Raw genomic sequence first — 11,640 nt, forward strand, 5'->3', positions numbered from 1 at the left:
ACATCTTCTAATCCTATGGGAGAGAACAGAGCTTGGTTTCTGTCTGACAACAGAATTTGAATATCTAGGATTATCAGACTTGAATCTGCTTACCTAGGTCAAACATTTAAGGAATAACATCATCTCCAGCATATGACCCAAATAACAATTTCTAATCAGCTCCAAGTGAAAACATACATCAGATACCATGCTTGAAAAAATCCTCAACAAAATACTAGCAATCCGAATCCAACAATACATTAAAAGGATCATACACCATGATCACTATCAATTGATCAATTTCAATATCTGCAAATCAATCGATGTGATACACCACATCAACAAATTGAAGAATAAAAACCGTATGATACGGGGGTGGAGTCAAGATGGCATACTAGGAGGATGCGGAATTCGCATCTCCTCACAACTAAGGCACCTACTGGGCACTGGTAAGGGACCATGAACACCTAAGTGGACAGGAGGAACCCCCAGCAACCAGGTAGGGTGTGGGGGGAGTGTAGGGGTAGAAGAAGTGGAGGTCAGAGGGGACTGGCGTCCCTGAGGGTTGGCTGGAGGAGGGGAAGGGATCCTATGCTCGAAGGGGGAAATTGGGGAACCACTGGGAGGGCAAAGGATGAACAAGGAGTGTGGCCAGGTTTCTCCTGCCCACTTGGGCCCCCAGGAGCCTGCTGAGATCCTGGGCCTGATCCTCTGCCCACCTAGGGATCCTCCAGCCATACGGATCTGAGGGAGAGGGAGGGAGGGAAGGGGGAGCAAAAGTAAAGGCCCGACCTCTAGGACCGGCACCCCTGAGGGGTGGCTGGGGGAGGGGAGGAGTTCCTACACCTAGGGGCACCCACTCATGGTTAGGGGTCCAGTGGCTACAGGGGAGACCCTGGAGGTGACAGTGGGGGAGGGGCGCAAAGGAATGGAAGGGAATGTGGCCAGTGCTTTCCCTGTCCACTTAGGCACTGGGGAGCTTGTTGGGCTCCCTGGCCTACTCCTCTGCCCTTGGAGTCTCCTGCCTTACCCGCAGAGCTCAAGCCCTGTTCCTACACCCCCACCCAGGGCTCTACCTCTACAATCGGAGACCCCTCTGAGACCCCCTTCAATGTGCTGGGCCTAAACATCACCCATACACCCTCACTCAGGGCCCTTCCTCCAAACTCCGGAACTCCACACTCCAGAGGCCCTCCTTGCTACGTGCTGCCTCTTCCCTTCCATGCAGGTCCTAAGCAGAGGCCCCGCCCCATGCTTGAACATCGTCCAGCCTAAACCCCGCCCCCAGGGCCTTTTCTGGCTATGTGGTCCTGAGCCTAGGCCCCGGGCCACACACAAACATCATGCTCCCACCTGCCTAAGTCCCACCCCACCCTAAACTCTGCCCCTGCCTTAGTTCCACCACTGCCTAAACTCCACCCCCAGAGCCAAGGCTGGTTTTTTTTTTTCTTTTTTCTTCTTTTAGATTGGGATTCTGTTTTACCTTGTTGATTCTCTTATATTTTCATTTTTCCTAATAAATCTTTTATTTTTCTAATTTTATTTTATTCTTTGTACTTTGTTATTGTTCTCTACTTTTGGCTCATTCCCCACCACCACCTTTTTTTTTTTCTTTTTCCTGTTGTGGTTTTATTTTACCTTGTTGCAGTTGTTTCAATTAAATTTTATTTTTCCTAATATATTTTTTATCTTTCTAATTTTATTTTGGTTTTTAACTTTGATATTGTACTGCTCCTTTTTATCTTTCTTTCTTTCTTTTTTTACCATGTCACGAAACTTGCAGGATCTTGGTTCCAAGGCCAGAGGCCGGGCCTGACCTCCTGTGGTGGGAGCTCTAAGACCAAATCGCTGGACTAACAGAGAACGTCAAACCCCAGGGAATATCAGTAGGAGTGAGAACTTCTGGAGGTCCTCATCTCAGCACCAAGACCCAGCTCTATCCAACTGTCTGTAAAATCCAGTGCTGGACATCTCAGGCCATACAACCAGGAATACAGCACCACCCAGCAAAAAAAAAAGAAATGACAAAAAATTATGTTACAGATGAAGGAGAAAGGTAAAAACCTATAAGCCCACATAAATGAAGATGAAATAGGCAACGGACCTGAAAAAGAACTCAGAGTAATTATAGTAAACATAATCCAAAATCTTGGAAACAGAATGGAGAAAATACAAGAAATATTTAACAAGGACCTAGAAGAACCAAAGAGCACACAAACAGTGATGAACAACACAATTACTGACATTAAAAATACTCTAGAAGGAATCAATAGCAGAATAACTGAGTCATAAGAACGGATAAGTGACCTGGAAGATAAAATGGTGGAATTAACTGTCAGGAAGCAAAATAAAGAAAAAGAGAATGAAAAGAATTGAGGACAGTCTCAGAGACCTCTGGGACAATATTAAACGCACCAACATTCGAATTATAGGGGTCCCAGAAAAAGAAGACAAAAAGAAAAGGTCTAAGAAAATATTTGAAGAGATTATAGTCAAAAACTTCCCCAACATGGGAAAGGAAATAGTCAATCAAATCCATACAGGAGAGAGTACCATACAGGATAAACCCAAAGAGAAACATGCCAAGACACATATTAAGCAAACTATCAAAAATTAAACACAAAGAAAAAATATTAAAAACAGGAAGAGAAAAGCAACAAATAATATACCTGGGAATCCCCATAAGGTTAACAGCTAAATTTTCAGCAGAAATTCTTTAAGCCAGAAGGGAGTGGTAGGACATATTTAAAGTGATGAAAGGGAAAAAACCTACAACCAAGATTACTCTACCCAGCAAGGATCTCATTCACATTCAGTGGAGAAAAAAAATTCTACAGATAAGCAAAAGTTAAGAGAATTCAGCACCACCAAACCAGCTTTACAACAAATGCTAAAGGAACTTCTCTAGGCAGGAAATAGAAGAGAAGGAAAAGACCTACAAAAACAAACCCAAAACTATTAAGAAAATGGTAATAGGAACATACATATCGATAATTACTTTAAATGTAAATGGATTAAATGCTCCAACACACATAGACTGGCTGAAGGGATACAAAAACAAGACCCATACATATGTTGTCTACAAGAGACCCACTTCAGACCTAGGGACAAAACAGACTGAAAGTGAGGGGACGAAAAAGATATTCCATGCAAATGGAAATCAAAAGAAAGCTGGAGTAGCAATTCTCATTGAAGACAAAATAGAATATTACAAGAGACAAAGAAGGACGCTATACAATGATCAAAGGATCAATCCAAGAAGAAGTAATAACAATTGTAAATATGCACCCAATGTAGGAGCACCTCAATACATAAGGCAAATGCTAACAGCCATAAAAGGGGAAACTGAAAGTACAACAATCATAGTAGGGGACTTTAACACCCCACTTTCACCAATGGACAAATCAGCCAAAATGAAAATAAATAAGGAAACAAAAGCTTTAAATGACACATTAAACAAGATGGACTTAATTGATATTTATAGGACATTCCATCCAAAAACACCACAATATATTTTCTTCTCAAGTGCTCATGGAACATTCTCCAGGATAGACCATATCTTGGGTCACATATCAAGCCTTGGTAAATTTAAGAAAATTGATATCATATCATGTATCTTTGCCAACCACAGTGCTATGAGAAGATATCAATAACAGGGAAAATACTGTAAAAAATACAAACACATGTAGGCTAAACAATACACTACTAAATAACCAAGAGATCATTGGAGAAATCAAAGCGGAAATTGAAAAATACCTAGAAACAAATGACAATGAATACACGACCACCCAAAACCTATGGGTTGTAGCAAAAGCAGTTCTTACAGGGAAGTTTATAACAATACAAGCCTATCTCAAGAAACAAGAAACATCTCAAATAAACAACCAAACCTTACACCAAAAGCAATTAGAGAAAGAACAAGAACAACAACAGGGCTTCCCTGTTGGCGCAGTGATTGAGAGTCCACCTGCCGATGCAGGGGACAAGGGTTCTTGCCCCGGTCCAGGAAGATCCCACAGGCCATGGAGTGGCTAGGCCCGTGAGCCATGGCCACAGAGCCTGCGCGTCTGGAGCCTGTGCTCCACAACGGAGGAGGCCACAACAGTGAGAGACCTGTGTAACAACAACAAAAAAAAAAGAACAACAACAACAACAAAAAAAACCAAAGTTAGCAGAAGGAAAGAAATCATAAAGATCAGATCAGAAATAAATGAAAAATAAATGAAGGAAACAGTAGCAAAGATCAATAAAACTAAAAGTTGGTTCTTTGAGAAGATAAACAAAATTGATAAATCATTAGCCAGACTCATCAGATAAAAAGGGAGAAGACTCAAATCAACAGAATTAGAAATGAAAAAGGTGAAGTAACAACAAACACTACAGAAACACAAAGCATCATGAGAGATTACTACAAGCAATTATATGCCAATAAAATGGACAACCTGGAAGAAATGGACAAATTCTTAGAAAAGCACAACTTTCTGAGACTGAACCAGGTAGAAATAGAAAATATACATGGACCATTCACAAGCACTGAAATTGAAACTGTGATTAAAAATCTTCCAAGAAACAAAAGCCCAGGACCAGATGGCTTCACAGGCGAATTCTATCAAACATTTAGAGAAGAGCTAACACCTATCCTTCTCAAACTCTTCCAAAATATAGCCGAGGGAGGAACACTGCTGAACTCATTCTACAAGGCCAACATCACCCTGATACCAAAACCAAACAAATATGTCACAAAAAAAGAAAACTACAGGCCAATATCTCTGATAAACATAGCTGAAAACATCCTCAACAAAATACTAGCAAAGAGAATCCAACAGCACATTAAAAGGATCATACACCATCATCAAGTGGGGTTTATACCAGGGATGGAAGAATTATTCAGTATATGCAAATCAATTAATGTGATACACCATACTAACAAATTGAAGGATAAAAACCATATGATAATCTCAGTAGATGCAGAAAAAGCTTTTGACAAAATTCAACAACAATTTATGATAAAAACTCTCCAGAAAGTAGACATAGAGGGGACCTACCTCGACCTAATAAAGGCCATATATGACAAACCCACAGCCAACATTATTCTCAATGGTGAAAAACTGAAAAAATTTACACTAAGATCAGGAACAAGACAAGGTTGCCCACTCTCACCACTATTATTCAACATAGTTTTGGAAGTTTTATCCACAGTAATCAGAAAAGAAAAAGAAATAAAAGGAATCCAAATTGAAAAAGAAGAAGTAAAGCTGTCACTGTTTGCAGATGACATGGTACTATACAGAGAGAATCCTAAAGATGCTACCAAAAAATTACTAGAGCTAATCAATTAATTTGGTAGAGTAGCAGGGTACAGAATTAATGCACAGAAATCTCTTGTATTCCTATACACTAATGATGAAAAAAATCTGAAAGAGAAATTAAGGAAACACTCCCATTTACCATTGCAGCAAAAAGAATAAAATACCTAGGAATAAACCTTCCTAAGGAGACAAAAGACCTGTATGCAGAAAGCTATAAGACAGTGATGAAAGAAATTAAAGATGATACAAACAGATGGAGAGATATACCATGTTCTTGGATTGGAAGAATCAATACTGTGAAAATGACTATACTACCTAAAACAATCTACAGATTCAATGCAATCCCTATCAAACTACCAATGGCATTTTTCACAGAACTAGTACAAAAAATTGCACAATTTATATGGAAACATGAAAGATGCCGAATAGCAAAAGCAATCTTGAGAAAGAAAAATGGAGCTGGAGTAATCAGGCCCCTGGACTTCAGACTATACCACAAAGCTACAGTAATCAAGACAGTATGGTACTGGCACAAAAACAGAAATATAGATCAATAGAACAGGATAGAAAGCCCAGAGATAAACCCACGCCCATATGGTCACCTTATTTTTGATAAAGGAGGCAAGGATATACAATGAAGAAAAGACAACCTCTTCAATAAGTGCTGCTAGGAAAACTGGACAGCTACATGTAAAAGAATGCAATTAGAACACTCCCTAACACCATACACAGAAATAAACTCAAAATGGATTAAAGACCTAAATGTAAGACCAAACACTATAAAACTCTTAGGGGAAACCATAGGCAGAACACTCTATGACATAAATCACAGCAAGATCCTTTTGACCCTCCTCCTAGAGAAATGGAAATAAAAACAAAAATAAACAAATGGGACCTAATGAAACTTAAAAACTTTTGCACAGCAAAGGAAACCATAAAAACAATGAAAAGACAACCTTCACAATGGGAGAAAATATTTGCAAATGAAGCAACTGACAAAGGATTAATCTCCAAAATATACAAGCAGCTCATGCACCTCAATATCAAAAAAACAAACAACCCAATCCAAAAATGGGCAGAAGACCTAAATAGACATTCCTCCAAAGAAGATATACAGATTGCCAACAAACACATGAAAGGATGCTCAACATCACTAATCATTAGAGAAATGCAAATCAGAACTACAATGAAGTATCACCTCACACTGGCCAGAATGGTCATCATCAAATAATCTACAAACAATAAATGCTGGAGAGGGTGTGGAGAAAAGGGAATCCTCTTGTTCTGTTTGTAGAAATGTAAACTGATATAGCCACTATGGAGACCAGTATGGAGGTTCCTTAAAAAACGAAAAATAGAACTACCATATGACCCAACAATCCCACTACTGGGCAAATATCCTGAGAAAATCATAATTCAAAAAGAGTCATGTATATGGAAAGCTGATTCACTTTGTTATAAAGCAGAAATTAACACACCATTGTAAAGCAATTATACTCCAACAAAGATGTTAAAAATAAAATAAAATAAACAAAAAGAGTCATGTACCACAATGTCCACTGCAGCACTATTTACAATAGCCAGGACATGGAAGCAACCTAAGTGTCCATAAACAGATGAATGGTTAAAGAAGATGTGGCACATATACACAATGGAAAATTGCTCAGCCATAAAAAGAAACGAAATTGAGTTATTTGTAGTGAGGTGGATGAACCTAGAGCCTGTCATACAGAGTGAAATAAGTCAGAAATAGAAAAACAAATACCGTATGCTATCACATATATATTCAATCTAAAAAAAAAAATCCTAAAAAAAGAACCTAGGGGCAGGACAGGAATAAAGATGCAGACATAGAGTATGGACTTGAGGACACATGGAGTGGGAAGGGTAAGCTGGGAAGAAGTGAGAGTGGCATGCACTTATATATACTACCAAATATACACGCACTTATGTATACTACCACATAGCTAGCAGGAAGCAGCCTCATAGCACAGGGAGATCAGCTCTATGCTTTGTGACCACCTAGAGGGGTGGTATATGGAGGGTGGGAAGGAGACACAAGAGGGAGGAGATATGGGGATGTATGTATGTGTATAGCTGATTCACTTTGTTATAAAGCAGAAACTAGCACTCCATTTTAAAGTAATTATACTCCAATAAAGATGTTAAAAAAAAAAAGAAAAAATTCCACATATAAGCAAAAAAAAGAAATTAGATTATTCTTTAACACCATACACAAAAATAAACTCCAAATGGATTAAAGACCTAAATATAAGACCAGATACTATAAAACTCATAGCGGAAAACATGGGTAGAACCCTCTTTGACATAAATTGCAGCAATATCTTTTTCGATCTGTCTCCCAGTGTAATGGAAATACAAATAAACAAATGGGATCTAATTAAACTCAAAAGCTTTTGCACATCAAAGGGAACCATAAGCAAAACAAAGAAAACCCACACAATGGGAGAAAATATTTTCAAACAATGTGACAGATGAGATCTTAGTCTCCAAAATTTACAAACAGCTCATGCAGCTCAATATCAAAAGAAACACAACCCAATCCAAAAATAGGGAGAAGACCTAAATAGACATTTCTCCAAAGAAGACATACAGATGGCCAACATCGCTAATTATTAGAGAAATGCAAATCAAAAATACAGTGAGATGTCCCCTCACACCAGTCAGAATGACCATCATTAAAAATCCACAAATGGGCTTCCATGGTGGTGCAGTCATTACGAATCCGCCTGCCAATGCTGGAGGTATGGGTTCAAGCCCTGGTCCAGGAAGATGGAGCAACTCCATGCTCCATGCCATGGAGCAACTAAGCCCATGAGCCACAACTACTGAAGCCTGTGTACCTAGAGCCCATGCTCCTCAACAAGAGAAGCCACAGCAATAAGCCCACGCACCACAATGAAAAGTAGCCCCCACTTGCCACAACTAGAGAAAAGCCCGCGTGCAGCAACAAAGACCCAATGCAGACAAAAATCAATAAAATTAAATAAATAAATAAATAACTTTAAAAATATAAAAATAAAAAAATAAAGTCTTTTAAAAAAATCCACAAACAATAAATACTGCAGAGGGTTTGGAGAAAAGGGAACCCGCCTACACTGTTGGTGAGAATGTAAATTGATACAGCCACTATGGAGAACAGTAAGGAGGTTTCTTTAAAAACTAAAAATAGGGAATGCCCTGGTGGCACAGTGGTAAAGAATCTGCCTGCCAATGCAGGGGACACGGGTTCGAGCCCTGGTCCAGAAAGATCCCACATGTCACGGAGCAACTACTGAGCCTGTGCACCACAACTACTGAGCCTGTGCTCTAGAGCTCACAAGCCACAACTACTGAGCTTGCTTGCCACAACTACTGAAGCCCGTGCACCCAGAGCGCGTGCTCCACAATGAAGAGTAGCCCCTGCTCTCTGCAACCAGATAAAGCCTGTGCACAGCAATGAAGACACAACGCAGCCGAAAATAATAAATAAATAAATAAATGTAAATAAATTTAAAAGATTAAAAAAAAATGTGTTTGTATTTTTAACAGATCTTTTCCTGTAATTGATATCTAGTCTCATAGTGTTGTGGTCGGAAAAGATACTTGATACAACTTCAATTTTCTTAAATTTACCAAGGCTTAATTTGTGACCCAAGATATGATCTACCCTGGAGAATGTTCCATGAGTACTTGAGAAAAATGTGTATTCTGTTGTTTTTGGATGGAATGTCCTATAAATATCAATTAAGTCCATCTTGTTTAACGTATCATTTAAAGCTTGTGTTTCCTTACTTATTTTCATTTTGGATGATCTGTCCATTGGTGAAAGTGGGGTATTAAAGTCCCCTACTATGAATGTGTTACTGTCAATTTCCCCTTTTATGGGTGTTAGTATTTGCCTTACGTATTGATGTGCTCCTATGTTGGTTGCATAAATATTTACAATTGTTATATCTTCTTCTTGGATAGATCCCTTGATCATTATGTAGTGTCCTTCTTTGTCTCTTCTAATAGTCTTTATTTGAAAGTCTATTTTGTCTGATATGAGAATTGCTACTCCAGCTTTCTTTTGATTTCCATTTGTATGGAATATCTTTTTCCATCCCCTTACTTTCAGTCTGTATGTGTCCCTTGGTCTGAAGTGGGTCTCTTGTAGACAGCATATATATGGGTCTTGTTTTTGTATCCATTCAGCCAGTCTGTGTCTTTTGGTGGAAGGCATTTAATCCATTTACATTTAAGGCAATTATTGATATGTATGTTCCTATTCCCATTTTCTTAATTGTTTTGGGTTTGTTATGGTAGGTCTTTTCCTTCTCTTGTGTTTCTTGCTTAGAGAAGATCCTTTAGCATTTGTTGTAAAGCTGGTTTGGTGGTGCTGAACTCTCTCAGCTTTTGCAGATTTTAATTTCTCCATCAAATCTGAATGAGATCCTTGCTGGGTAGGGTAATATTGTTGTAGGTTTTTCTCCTTCATCACTTTAAATATGTCCTGCCAGTCCCTTCTGGCTTGCAGAGTTTCTGATGAAAGATCAGCTGTTAACCTTATGGGGATTCACTTGTGTGTTATTTGTTGTTTTTCCCTTGCTGCTTTTAATATGTTTTCTTTGTATTTAATTTTTGACAGTTTGATTAATATGTGTCTTGGCATGTTTCTCCTTGGATTTATCCTTATGGGACTCTCTGTGCTTCCTGAACTTGATTAACTATTTCCTTTCCCATATTAGGGAAGTTTTCAACTATAATCTCTTCAAATATTTTCTGTCCCTTTCTTTTTCTCTTCTTCTTCTGGAACCCCTATAATTCAAATGTTGGTGTGTTTAATGTTGTCCCAGAGGTCTCTGAGACTGTCCTCAGTTCTTTTCATTCTTCTTTCTTTATTCTGCTCTGTAGTAGGTATTTCCACTATTTTATCTTCCAGGTCACTTATCCGTTCTTCTGCCTCAGTTATTCTGCTGTCGATCCCTTCTAGGATATTTTTAATTTCATTTATTGTGTTGTTCATCATTGCTTGTTTCATCTTTAGTTCTTCTAGGTCCTTGTTAAATGTTTCTTGGATTTTCTCTATTCTATTTCCAAGAATTTGGATCATCTTTACTATCATTATTCTGAATTCTTTTTCAGGTAGACTGCCTATTTCCTCTTCGTTTGTTAGGTCTGGTGGGTTATTGCCTTGCTCCTTCATCTGCTGTCTTCTCATTTTGCTTAACTTACTGTGTTTGGGGTCTCCGTTTTGCAGGCTGCAGGTTCATAGTTCCCGTTGTTTTTGGTGTCTGTCCCCAGTGGCTAAGTTGGTTCAGTGGGTTGTGTAGGCTTCCGGGTGGAGGGGACTAGTGCCTGTGTTCTGGGGGATGAGGCTGGATCTTGTCTTTCTGGTAGGCAGGTCCACGTCTGGTGGTGTGTTTTGGGGTGTCTGTGGACTTATTATGGTTTTAGGCAGTCACTCTGCTAATGGGTGGGGTTGTGTTCCTATCTTGCTAGTTGTTTGGCATAGGGTGTCCTGCACTGTAGCGTGCTGGTCATTGAGTGAAGCTCGGTGTTGGTGTTGAGATGGAGATCTCTGGGAGATTTTCGCTGTTTGATATTACGTGGAGCTGGGAGGTCTCTTGTGGACCAGTTTCCTGAAGTTGGCTCTCCCACCTCAGAGGCACAGCACTGACTCCTGGCTGCAGCACCAAGAGCCTTTCATCCACACAGCTCAGAATAAAAGGGAGAAAAAGTAGAAAGAAAGAAAGAAAGAAAGAAAGAAAGAAAGAAAGAAAGAAAGAAAGAAAGAAAGAAAGAAAGAAAGAAAGAAAGAAAGAAAGAAAGAAAGAAAGAAAGAGAAAGAAAGAAAGAAAGAAAGAAAGGAAGAAAGAAAGAAAGAAAGAGGATAAAAGAAAATAAAATAAAGTAAGGGAAAATAAAATAAAGTTATTAAAATAAAAATATAATTATTAAGAAAAAGAATTTTTTTTTTAAATTCAAAAAACGGACGGATAGAACCCTAGGACAAATGGTGAAAGAAAAGCTATACAGACAAAATCTCACACAGAAACATACACACTCACTAAAAGAGGAAAAGGGGAAAAAATAATAAATCTTGCTCTCAAAGTCCACCTCCTCAATTTGGGATGATTCGTTGTCTATTCAGGTATTCCACAGATGCAGGGTACATCAAGTTGATTGTGGAGCTTTAATCCACTTCTGAGGCTGCTGGGAGACATTTCCCTTTCTCTTCTTTGTTCGCACAGCTCCCAGGGCTCAGCTTTGGATTTGGCCCCGCCTCTAAGTGTAGGTCGCTGGAGGGCATCTGTTCTTCGCTCAGACAGGACGGGGTTAAAGGAGCAGCTGCTTCAGGGACTCTGGC

The sequence above is a fragment of the Globicephala melas genome, chromosome 1 (assembly GCF_963455315.2).
Source record: "Globicephala melas chromosome 1, mGloMel1.2, whole genome shotgun sequence".
Lineage (NCBI taxonomy): Eukaryota > Metazoa > Chordata > Mammalia > Artiodactyla > Delphinidae > Globicephala > Globicephala melas.